We start from the raw sequence: 10706 nt of genomic DNA, 5'->3' as shown, positions 1-10706 counted from the left end.
GTAAAAGAGCCAATCACTGATTAATAAAGTCATTGAGTCACTGCAGCTGCTGTTAGAAGCTCCGGTTCCCATAGAAACCTGAGGACTCGCACTTAGGACTGCACAGGCGCATTGGCTCGTCTATCCTGAAAAATGAGCTTTTATAACGCTATCTGAGCATTAGAACAACATTTATGGGACAGTGCATGTTCGATTTTGTTTAAAATATGGTATTTAATTGTGAGTTTGGCAAGCGTTTTTTGAGATTTCAGGATTCCCCTATTCATATAGATAGGGCTTGGTCTTGTATGCCCCAAATAGCTGCCCGGACACGTTGCAAATATGGCTGCAGAGTGAACAGACTTTCCTTTTTAGGGACCTTGGGGTCATCCACTTCATACATTACACACACCTCATAATGCTTTGTATTACGTCATTAAAAAAAGGAAATGAAAGCTAAATAAAACTTTCCAGTTACCCTTTGCAACACACTCATGTTCAAGTTAGTATTTGCATTTTTGTTATATTGAATTTTTCATTATTATTGGTGTATTTTCCTCATACCTGAGACTGACTAGCACATCGTGTTTAATTGCTTCCTTGTAAAGGCAGATCACTTCTGTTTGTTCACATAGTTTTCATTTCTAAAGGTCCATCATTTGGGAAATTGTAATCTTGCTTTCAAGAGACAGGAAGTTATTTTAAAGGTGTTTTCCCAGCATCTGCCATCTCATGTACTGTATGCAGGGGAGTTGATTTCGCCAGAATCCTCCCTTGTTAGAAACTTCTTAAAAATTCAACATAGTCAGCAAGACGAGGTGTTAACCTTTAGTGAGCATGTACACAGTCAGGGTGAAAGCTTAACATTCTGGATCAGAGCATTTCCCCCCACTGTCTGTGTCACATCACGTCAAGCCGCGTGTTTCCATTTCAAAAGCTCTAAGATTTTCACCCTCAATGGTGGATTTGCAGGACAAAAGAGCCCTATGCCTCTAACACAGCCTGAAGTTTGGAACACTCTGCCCGTTCTGTATTACTTATAGACAACCCCACCACCTTCAAAACCTTTTTTGCAAAAGATAAATTAAACTTGGCATAATAAAAAACAAATGTTGGAATGCTTGATTTATAAGCTGATTTGTGAAGAGATTAGATTTGATGGTAAACGTGAACTGACAGTCAGTATTATAACCAAGTCCAAAGAATCCACTTTATGATCTTCTCATCCTTCCTCCAGTTTAAGTCTAGGGATGTATTTATCCGTTTTATGGGTGAAGAGGCACTTTTAAATATCATTCATATGTGCTAATTATTGACAATATTTCAAATAAAAGATTTCCTGTATCATAAATCAACAAACTTTTGCTGTAAAACAATAACAAAGCCTAAATTCCTAGGTAAAACGAGCCATATAAGAATACTTATAAGTATCAGTTGACCATGAGGTCCTGCTTTCTCGGCCTGAGCAAGTTGTGAGGAGCGTTTCAGTCATACCTTAAACATAGAAGCTTCTCAATCAATATATAGGAGGCTTGTGAGGTCCTTCAAGGCTCTATTTTGGTCCCTTTATTGTTTTCTCTATATGCTTCCTTTAGGCTCTATTTTTTTTTTTTTAAACACGGCTTGTATCATTGCTATGCTGATGATACACAACTTTATCTGCCTCTGTATCACAAAAATGGCTGGGAGAGTAAAACAGAGATCATCATGTTTGGCTCTTCTGAAGCTCAAATCACTTCTCATTTAAATTCTGGTGTTTTATCTTCAGCTAAAGCATGTTTAAAAAACACACACACACACACACACACAAAACACATGGGCATCTCATTTGATAGGGCACTTAGATTTAATATGCAAATAAGCACTGACTAAAGTAAAGACTTTCCTTTCTTTTAAGCACTTTGAAACTGTGATTAATGCTTTTATTTCTTAAACAATTCTTCCTTATCTAAATTACAAACAGCCCTAGAATGTTCCAGAAAGTTCTAAACAGTTCTAGAACAATTTAGGTAGTGCTACTTATAATCAGTAACGTCTGTTATTTGGTTGTTCAAAAATAAATTCTGCGGTGGCTTTATTCATTGTTTTTAAGCCATGAGCCATGAACTGAAAAAACAAATTTCCCTTGAGCTTTTGACATAATACTATAAAAATATTTGACATCAATATACTATAAATATAGTATACTATATACTATACTATATATACTATAAAAAGATCCTGTAAATTATAGAACTGAAAACTTCCTTGTTAGTCCCAAAACAGCTTTTATTGGAACCAAGCCCAGATAACAACATGTTTTGGACTGTGCCTCATAGATAGGTAAAGCCTCTCCAGAAGAAAATCAATGACAACTTCATCATTGCAACTTCGGCCCCACCCGCTGGTGTGTTAGTGAGATGAGGAGGAGAGAAGAGCAATAGAGAGCTAAAAATAACATTACCTTCCAAAGGATCCTAATGCTAGGAATGTGCTTATTTATTTTCAACAATGTGAATGTCTCAGTTGAGCATTATTTATTTGTATTCTGTACATTTCATTGTGGATTCTTTGGTAAATCGGTTGCAAACAGACTTTTACCGTTTGTAATGATTAGTACTGCCCCTTTAAAACAGAGCGTTCAGAGCAGAGGGCTAAAATCAGAGTAGGAAAATTGTATTTTATTATTAAATTATGACAATTTTGGATGTAAGAAGAATACTAACATAAGTGCACCACAGGAAACATTATAAAACAATGCAGTTCATGACCCCTTTAATCAAAAGTTTATCAATTTATGATAAAGGAAATCTTTTGTTTGAAAAATAGTCTATACACTGTAAAAAATAAAATAAAATAACAGAAATAAATCAGGCCCCAATTGAAAATGTTTAAGTGACTGATCACATCTAAATTTTTCAGTTGGCCAAATTTAATTTCTTTGAATTGATGCAATTTAAAGGAGTACTTCAGCGCTGGGAAAATGAATCTGTATTTAAAATGGGTCATTAATGTAGTAGAAATGTGAAATTATTTTTGAATTTGGTGCCTTCTAGACTGAGAAGACAGAAAATGTATTTTTGTCCCATGAGGATGAAAGACTACAATTCCCAGAATGCTTCGCTGCCCTGTGAGGCCATTCCCAAAGCCACCTACTGGATTACTGTGACTGAGTTGGAGAAGACACTACAATTAAAAACTGAACGTGTCTGTTCAATATAATGAGTGAGTCACCGCGCGAGTATCACAGCACTGAGCACTAACTGCAGGAGTCAGATAAATGAGCTGATGAGCTCGTGATGAGAGCTGAGGTAATCGTGACTACACTCGCGGCATACATTCACAACGCGAGTTCAGTCTGGCGCGTTTCAGTTCATGCTTTTGCAAGCTTAACTTTCATAGAAATTAATTTGAGAAGTTAAAAGACTTCCATTGCTCACCATAGCTCCGTTTAAATGAGTGCCTGTAGCTGCGAGCTGAGCTCTGAGTCTGATCTCCATCCCCATGCGCGGGTTCAAAACATGCGGAAATGGCTCCCTCTGCTGGCTGTAGTCTTTAGCCTTTGGCCAAACATTCCTCCTATGATGCAAATATCGCCAATTTGTGTCATTGGAGGAATTTTTCCAGAAATAAAATGCATAAATCTCTTGTCTCAGGGGGATATGAGGGGGGAAAGCACAATCATTTGAATATACTCCAGGGTTTCTACTGATACAAAGTGTAACCCAGGTTACTAGTGGTTAGTGGCTGAGAAAAAAATAAAACGAAATAAACAAATCCTTGAGTTAAACACACTAAGTATAAAGAGGCTGAGACCATAAATGATGTAATTATTTTCAATTAATTACATAAAATTGTATAAAAGTATATATGTATAAAATATTGAAAGGTTTAAAATCCTCCAATGATATTTTCACATTACGATGTATCCAATGAGATCGCGTCTGACGTCACTAAAGCTCCGCCGTCGCGGGATTATTATATCCAGCACGTTCGAGATCTGTCTCTTTTCTCTATAACCGCTGATGCAAATGGACGCTTCTCGGCATCCCGGGAGATTCAGTGCCTCGAAGTCAGAGAAAAGTAACGTAAGGATGATTTATAGGTCTCTTAATTATTTGTATATAATGTAGAGATGAGTGTGAAACAAGCAGAAGTGCGATGTTTACGTGAATATCCGTGTCATTCTAAATGAATGTTAATGACGTGTTTAACATTAGTTTAAGCTAATGTGACGTGGTATACATGTATATCTCTAACAAAAAGGGTTCAGAGAGAAGCAGATTGTGTGAAGAGTGACACTTTGGAACGCGTATGCTCCGGAAATTTCCCGTTGGTCGATTTACATGTGATGAGTGAGTTCCTTGGTGAGTTTAGGCCTTTCTTTATTCTCAATTCATGTATATTACAGAGTCACATCGTTTCATCAAATGATTGTTATTGGTGTAATATTGATGATGATTACAGTCTTATGTGTAAACTTAAAGCAGAAAAGACACTGTATATGTTATATAACGTGTTAAAGTGCAGTTGGTGTGTTAACTGAAAAGTACATGCACAAGGGTTAAACTAAATGTTTTTAATGGTAAGAGAAATTGCACAAAGAAGTTATGCAAATTGATGTAACACTATGCAAGTGGATATTGTTTTATGTTTTATTAGGAATTGGGTTCAAACTGAGTGATGTGTGCTTTTATAGCATCCGTTATTAATTTTCTTTGTGGCCTTGTGTGTTCAAAGGCCGGGTTTTTTTTCTTCCTGTGATGTTTGTTGAGTTCGTGGAGCCAGCAGCTGAATGTTGCCTGTTGTGGATTGATCCAAGTGTGAATCCTTCTGATTCGTGAATCGTCTCAACTCCTTCCTGCACTTTATGCATCTTGGTAGAGTTGGACTGGCGGGCCACCTGTAGAGTGAATCCTTAGAACTTCTTGTGAACTTGAACGCGTTTTCATCGAACGGTAGGAGAGGAATTGCACTACAAACTTGATTTTTTTTTGTATTCGTCCTAATCCTGGATCAGCTGCACCGACTGTGAATTACACCACATCAAGGATTTTTCCATTTTTTTTATGAGAAACTGAACTGAATTCATGGACTGATTTTATTTTATTTTTTTAATTTTATTTCGTTTTGAGGTTTTCCAATTCAATGTGAATGAACCTTGTGGTTATTGGGTATTCAGTCAATAACTGAATTGTTTCAAGTTTTATTTTAATTTGTTCATGTTAAACTGATTGGATGCTTGTTTAGAGAGTGAAAACTAAATAGGGTTTAATTCAAGAAAAGGACTCAGAAAAGAAAGAGGCAAAGTTTTATTTAGTCTCACTACATATGCAAATTTAAATTGACCTAATTGAATTCGGACTTAAGGTTGATTTGCGGTTTCCATAGAGTGAAACATCCATATCATTCCTGGAAAGAAGGGAAATGTGCACATTTAGTACAGAGTAAATACTCATATGTCATTGCATTCAAATGAAATCAATTGTTGTTTTCAATACAGTTAAATCTTACTCTTACCAAAACTCTTGATCGTCTGAGTTTGTTCACTCCTGTTGCACCATCTCTCTCAGCAGACAAACCTAGTCTTCTGATCATATTGGTCCAGTTGTAAAATCGACATAAAATTTATACCTCAAGTGTTGGTTACAAAAGTGGCGAGCCAGCCAGGAGAGAGATTGGCCTGCAGCAATAGTGACTGGTTAGAAGAGCTGAGTTTAATTGAAAAAAATACATTAAACACAATACTGACAACATGGACGTTGTAAAGAGAGAGAATGTAAATGTCGCAAATGCTGTGATAGTCAGCGGCTTAACATTAACCGAAACAGACCAGGACTTGGAAGCATGGCTGTTAAGATATGGTAGCATTAGTCGAAACTTCCTCATTGATGATCCCAACTCTGAATTTCACCGCCAAGCCATTATAGAGTTTACTTATAGCTCTGCTATGAAGACATTAGTGCCCCTACTCCCAGTAACGATGGTTAGTACGTCAAACCCAGAGACCACTTTCAATGTGCGTGCTTTAAGCTGTGTCTACGGTCATGTAGCTAGTGACAGTGCCACTAAGGGGTATTTAGAAGAACTCCAAGTCCTTGCTAGGGCTAGTGGAAAGTCAATTGAAGAAGTGCTCCAGGAGGAGTTAAGGAGAATAAAAGCTGGCAGTTCCCTTGCTGAACCCAAAACTTCAGGTGCAGCAGACTCTCAAATGCATGACAGTAGCACCACCAGCTCGCTGGATGGACAGTGGTCCCCAGCCAAATCACAGAGAGTTACAACTGAACAAGTTGCCCCACCCTCATCAGAAAATTCATCAGTTAGTGGAATTGAATCAAAGAAATCACAAAACCTGCCCAAGGAAAGACCTAGCATTAAAACTAGCTATCCTATAGCCACAGCATTACCCCATCCAGCACTCACAATGGACATGATTGATCCTCCCAGTGTGCAAAAAGTGGTAGTGGAACACATTGTCAGAACAAATGACACTGCTGCATCACAACCTGCTTCTTTTCGTCTCAGGTCCTTCTCTGGGAAAGTTCCTAGACCAGTCAACGAACCAGATTTTGACACTTGGCGGGCGAGTGTTCAATTCCTTTTGGATGACCCTTCTATTTCTGACCTGTCCCGCACAAGGAGGATTCTTGATAGCCTTCTCCCTCCTGCGTCTGATATCATTAAGCATGTGAGTCCCCAGTCTTCACCTTCAGTGTACCTGGAATTGTTGGAGTCTGTCTACGGATCAGTGGAGGATGGTGATGAACTTTTAGCAAAATTTATGGCAATGCTACAGAATCCGGGGGAGAAGCCCTCCAGTTATCTGCACCGGTTGCATGTTATGTTGAGCACAACTGTAAGGAGAGGTGGCATTGCAGAGGGTGAGCAAAACCGTTGTCTGGTAAGGCAATTCTGCCGTGGATGTTGGGACAATGGATTAATTGCTAGCCTGCAGCTAGAGAAGAAAAAGACCAACCCACCTTCCTTTGCAGAGCTGGTAGTGTCCATTCGCACGGAGGAAGACCGGCAAACCTCGAAAGAAGATCGAATGAGAAACCATTTTGGGTTGAACAAACACAGCAATGTCCCCAAATTGAGAACTGTTACTCATCAAGCGTCAGCATTCTCCCATGATGCAGTTGGTGGACCGGCTGAAGAGGTGAATACCATGAGAGCGCAGATATCTGAAATTCATGCACAGGTTGCTGCTATGCAAGCCTCAACGTACCAAAAGTGCCAGCCTGATTATTCAAAAAATGCTGATGTAACGCAGTTAAAAAAAGAGCTAATCGAATTACAAGCACAAGTAGAAGCAATGAAAACATCTGTTCCTGGTAAAGTGTCCAAGGAAACCCCAGCAGCTGTGGAAATAGCTGGACTAAAGAAGGAAGTTGCGGAGTTAAAAGCTCAGTTAACAGCCCCTAAGATATCCCAACATCGGTCAGGGAAGCCGACTATTTCCAAAGGCCCATCACCAGCATTCCAGCATAGACAAACTGGCAAGGATGATAACAATCAGTTTAGAAGTGGTTCTGTGACTTTCACTCGTCCTCGTCCTGGATACTGTTTTAGATGTGGGGAAGACGGACACCTTGCCATCAATTGTGAAAATGATCCTAACCCTTCTAAAGTAGATGAAAAGAAACGCCAGTTGAGGGAAAGACAAGTCCAGTGGGATTTAAAGAACCAAACAGAGACCTCTCAGTTAAACGCCAGACAGTCTCTGTAGCAGGGCATATGGAGACTGGAACAAAACATCAAGGCCCTCAAACGAAACTGCCAAAGGGACTAATCGGAATGAAGTGTACGGCTCAAATCTATGTTGACACAATTAAAGTGAACTGCCTTTTAGACACTGGTTCTCAGGTGACTACAATCCCTTTGTCTTTTTACGAAAATAACTTGTCTCTTTACCCCTTGAAACCACTGGAGTCTTTGCTTGAGGTGGAGGGAGCTAATGGACAATCTGTGCCTTACCTTGGGTATGTGGAGGTAACTTTGATGTTTCCCAAAGAGTTCCTAGGAACAGATGCAGAGGTTACCACGCTAGCACTGGTGGTCCCAGATCTTATAAATGTGCCTCAAGTACTTGTCGGAACAAATACATTGGATGCACTTTACTCCAGATATGTACAAGATGAAGTCAGCCCCAATCCAGCTTTTCATGGATATGCAGCTGTACTGAAGACACTTGATGTGAGACATAGGCAATCATGTGCTGAAACCCTTGGATGTGTGACATTAAAAGGGACAGTCCCTGAAACTGTGCCAGCAGGACACACCACTGTTCTTGATGGGTCTGTCTGCCTAACTTGTCTTCCAGCTGAAAAGCTGACTGTTATAAGTCCTCCCGCAATGTCTTCTCTGCCAGGGGGTTTATTAGTTGCTAGTGGGCTGCACACATTACCTGTGAAGCGTTTTTTCTCCTTGCCTGTAGTAGTCAAGAATGAAACCCAGTCTAATATAATCATCCCTCCCAAGACTGTAATTGCAGAAATGCATGCTGTCCACCAGGTTATAGACAAGCCCTTGGCAAGTGATGATTCTGAAACACCGGAAAAGTCTAGAAACTCTCAGATAACTCTTGATTTTGGAGACTCTCCACTGCCTTTTGAGTGGAAGGAACGAGTATCGGCCTTGTTAAACTCTATGCCTGAGGTTTTTGCTCTGAACGCAATGGATTATGGGCACACCGACAAGGTGAAGCATCGAATTAAATTGAGTGATGAGACTCCTTTTAAGCATAGAGCCCGTCCCATCCACCCACAAGATATCGATGCTGTGAGGAGACATCTACAGGAGTTGTTAGCAGCTGGGATTATACAAGAGTCTGAATCCCCGTTTGCTTCCCCCATTGTAGTCGTTAAAAAGAAGGACAACTCTGTGAGGCTGTGCATTGATTTTAGGAAGCTAAACTCTCAGACCATACGAGACGCATATGCACTCCCAAACCTAGAGGAAGTTTTCTCTGTGTTAACTGGTTCCAAGTGGTTCTCCGTCCTTGATCTAAAGTCTGGGTATTACCAGATAGAGATGGATGAAGCGGACAAGCAGAAGACGGCATTCGTATGCCCACTTGGTTTTTGGGAGTTCAATCGTATGCCGCAAGGGATCACCAACGCGCCAAGCACATTCCAGCGGCTTATGGAGCGCTGCATGGGTGACTTAAATAGAAGAGAAGTCTTGGTATTCATAGATGATCTTATCATCTTCTCTGAAACCCTTGAAGAACATGAGCGTCGGCTAATACAAGTTCTGAACCGCCTGAAAGAATATGGGTTGAAGCTCTCACCCGAGAAGTGCAAATTCTTTCAAACATCTGTGCGCTACTTGGGACACATTGTCTCCCAGAATGGTGTAGAAACTGACCCATCAAAAATTGAGGCCATTAAAACCTGGCCAAGGCCCCAGAATCTCCGGGAATTAAAGTCCTTTCTAGGATTTACCGGATATTACCGGAGATTTGTAAAAGATTTCTCCAAGATTGCCAGGCCGCTCAACCATCTCACAGCTGGCTATCCCCCTGTTCGGAAGGGAAGAAGGAAAGATAAAGACCATACTTACCTAAATCCAAAAGACTCCTTGGGTGATAGATGGACCACTGAGTGTCAACAGGCGTTTGACAGCCTTGTGGAAAAGTTAACATCCGCTCCTGTGTTGGGGTATGCCGATCCTCGTCTGCCTTACTTATTACATACAGATGCATGTGCTACAGGTCTCGGAGCGGCTCTGTATCAAGAACAGCAAGGACACATGAGAGTCATAGCTTTTGCCAGCCGTGGATTGACAAAGTGTGAGGCTAAGTATCCGGCTCACAAGCTGGAATTTCTGGCTCTCAAGTGGGCAGTTACCACAAAGTTCCATGACTATCTGTATGGAGCCGATTTCACGGTGGTTACGGACAGCAATCCACTCACTTATGTCCTTACTTCTGCAAAACTAGATGCCACTAGTTATAGATGGATATCCAGTCTCTCAACGTTCAACTTTAAAATACAATACAGAGCTGGAGCCCAAAATCAAGATGCGGATGGATTGTCCCGTCGTCCCAATGGTGAACCATCGGATGATTGGCAATCTAAAAAAGAGCAAGAGAGAATCAGACAGTTCACTTTACATCACCTGGCAGATCTTGAGGGCAACACCAAGACCATCTTACCCGAAGTGGTGAAAGCCATCTGTGAGAAACATCGAGTCAGTCAATCCCTCGATTCTCGGTCTGTCTCAATGACTTTGGTAGAGTCTCTGAGCATGAATGTGAAGGCCTTGCCTCCAGGAATCCAGAGAGAGGGTGTTCATGGTCTCCCAGAGATACCATGCCTGTCTGAAGAGGATCTGATTAAGAAGCAACGAGCTGACCCTGAGATAAAAGAGGTGATAGATTACTTGGAGTCTAATACCAAACCTTCAAACATGAAATTCTACTTACCTGCATTAACCCTGTGGATGAGACAATGGAACAAACTCGAGCTGAAGAATGGGGTGTTGTATCGGAAGCGAATGGATGGAGGAAAAGTGTTAAACCAGCTGGCCTTACCTCAAGCTCTTCGAGAAATTGTACTTACCAGTCTCCATGATGACATGGGCCATCTTGGTCTGGAGCGAACACTCGATCTTCTCCGGTCCAGATTTTACTGGCCGAAGATGGCAGCAGATGTGGAAAAAAAAATCAAAACGTGCGAGCGCTGTATTCGTAGGAAAACTCCTCCACAGAAAGCGGCCCCCTTGGTAAATATTCAGACCCATAG

The 10706-nt window shown here is 40.8% G+C and overlaps 1 long non-coding RNA gene across 1 annotated transcript; it reads left to right on the top strand.

Annotated features, from left to right (window-relative positions):
- Nucleotides 1–3912: 3912 nt before the first annotated feature.
- Nucleotides 3913–5570, top strand: LOC137079222 (uncharacterized). The gene is made up of 3 exons (XR_010905431.1): nt 3913–4046; nt 4225–4325; nt 4699–5570. It is a non-coding gene; the product is annotated as an uncharacterized lncRNA (long non-coding RNA).
- The last annotated feature ends 5136 nt before the right edge of the window (nt 5571–10706 follow it).

Source organism: Pseudorasbora parva, chromosome 6 (genome assembly GCF_024679245.1).
Source record: "Pseudorasbora parva isolate DD20220531a chromosome 6, ASM2467924v1, whole genome shotgun sequence".
In the NCBI taxonomy this organism is placed as follows: domain Eukaryota; kingdom Metazoa; phylum Chordata; class Actinopteri; order Cypriniformes; family Gobionidae; genus Pseudorasbora; species Pseudorasbora parva.
This window is presented reverse-complemented; position numbering and strand designations above follow the sequence as displayed.